Here is a 2,351-nt window from a genome sequence, read left to right on the forward strand (position 1 = left end):
CAGTGTCTCTGGAAGATACTATACAACTAACTCATTATTTTAAAAACTGGCAAAAGAATAAAGCATTTATCCAGCCATTCCTATATGAACTGTTCTTCAAGGTAACCAAACAATTTGAGGTGAAGTTCCTCTTTGTAGAATGTTTCTGTCTAATAAATGAAAATGGAATGATATAATTAGAATATCACCGTTTTGTAACCTCTAGTGATAAAACCGATTTAGTAATGCCAGGTATTAGCTGCCTACTAAAACACACACTTGATACCAAAAAGGAAGGAAGGAAGGAAGGAAGGACGGGAAGGAGGGAAGAAGGGAGGGAAGAAAATACAATACTGAATCTGACCAAACATCTTGATCTAACTCCCAATATAAAGGGGAAAAAAGAGAATAGAAAACATGTTAAATGATGGTTTGAGGATACCACCAGCAAAACCCTGACTGTGAAAACTTCATAGGAGAAATGAACTAAACATTTCAATCAAAAGGCAGAGATTGTCAGATTGGCGAGCACAGAGTTGGTAACTGCTCTTTTTAATCAGTCTTCTCTCTTTGGTTCTCACTACAGACAGTTTAGAAACAAAGATACAAATAAATGAAAAGTGAGAGGATGGAAAACGACATGCCATGCAAACAGGAAACATAAGCAAGCTGGAATGGTCATAAAAATATGAGGCAAGGGCTTCCCTGGTGGCGCAGTGGTTGAGAGTCCGCCTGCCGCTGCAGGGGACACGGGTTCGTGCCCCGGTCCGGGAAGATTCCACATGCCACAGAGCGGCTGGGCCCGTGAGCCATGGCCGCTGAGCCTGTGCGTCTGGAGCCTGTGCTCCACAACGGGCGAGGCCACGTTAGTGACAGGCCCGCGTACCGCAAAAAAAAAATGAGGCAAAAAGGACTTCAAAGCAAGGAGTAGTAATGGAAATAAAGTGGGAAACTTCATAATGATAAAATGGTTAATACATGAGAAAGACAGAAAAACTATAAATGTATATGGGCCTAATAAAAGGGCTTCAACATACAAAATGCAAAAAACTGACAGAAATAAAGAAATCCACAGTCACAATTGGAGATTTTAATACACCCCTCTCAGTAATTGATAGAGCAATCAGACAAAAATAATATCAGTAGGAAAACAGAAGAAAACAGAAGAAGTGAAATGATGCTACCATCAATCATAAAAGTTTGGGAACGAAGACCCACAAAGATTCTAAAATAAGTAGAGTGGGTGGGTTGGTTAGACATTTATCTGCCTCCTCTGCTAAACTAGTTCTTTAAGTACCGTTCAAACTTAACGACTAAGCACAGGTTTCTCACCAATCTGAAGAGAAAGACAAGAACAGGAGAGGTGCTGAGTTTAAAGAAAGAGTGGTCCATCTTTTATTTAAACATTCAAACTCAAGTAAGTTTGCAAAGCCTTTTTTTTTTTTTTACATGCGTGATGTCACTCCATTCTTACACATCCTTTGAAAAAGCCCACGTTTCCTTATCCCCATTTTACAGATAAGGAAGTCAAGCTCAGAGGCTGACTTGCCAAAGAAAATTGCAAGTTTGCTGTTAGATCAAAGGGTGAACTTATTTTGACGATCACCTGACTGACTACTGGGAGTGAGGTTGAAAATACCAACTATTTTCTTTCTTGAAAGTAAATTTTCTCCAGTATGTCCAAACATACAAAGCAATTATATAAAGGGTATTGGCTCCTCAATTAAGAATTCAGCTTTATTGTCACACACTCCCTAAAAAGACATAGTCAGACACCAGGTTGGACCCAAAGGACAAAGTCGTAAAATTTACTCGGTGTCCAAACAGCATCCTGAAATGAACACTCCTTGATGGCCTTGCTGGCAAGCAAATAAGTGTTCACTACACTCCTGGTTACCCATAAACATCGATCAAGTTGTGGTTTAGAAATATATTTCAAAGCAAGCAGTCTGCAGAAAATATGAGGATGTACTCTTCCAGTTAGCAAAGCACAGACTTTATAGATCATTTCATTACTGATTTTTTTTTTTTTTTTTGGTACGCGGGCCTCTCACTATTGTGGCCTCTCCCATTGCGGAGCACAGGCTCCAGATGCGCAGGCTCAGCGGCCATGGCTCACAGGCCCAGCCGCTCCGCGGCATGTGGGATCTTGCCGGACCGTGGCACGAACCCAAGTCCCCTGCATCGTCAGGCGGACTCTCAACCACTGAGCCACCAGGGAAGCCCCATTACTGATTTTAAAGGGCAAATCTCAGAGTAAAATGACTTTGTTTCTTGGCTTGAACCAAAATATGTTTAAAAATAAATATACAATTCAAATATGTTCTAGGCGAGGGCTAATTATTTAAATATCGTATATATGTTTTATTTAC

The sequence above is a fragment of the Delphinapterus leucas genome, chromosome 11, assembly GCF_059928025.1.
Source record: "Delphinapterus leucas isolate spDelLeu-1000000601 "Yukka" chromosome 11, BTC_Dleu_Yukka2, whole genome shotgun sequence".
NCBI lineage: Eukaryota > Metazoa > Chordata > Mammalia > Artiodactyla > Monodontidae > Delphinapterus > Delphinapterus leucas.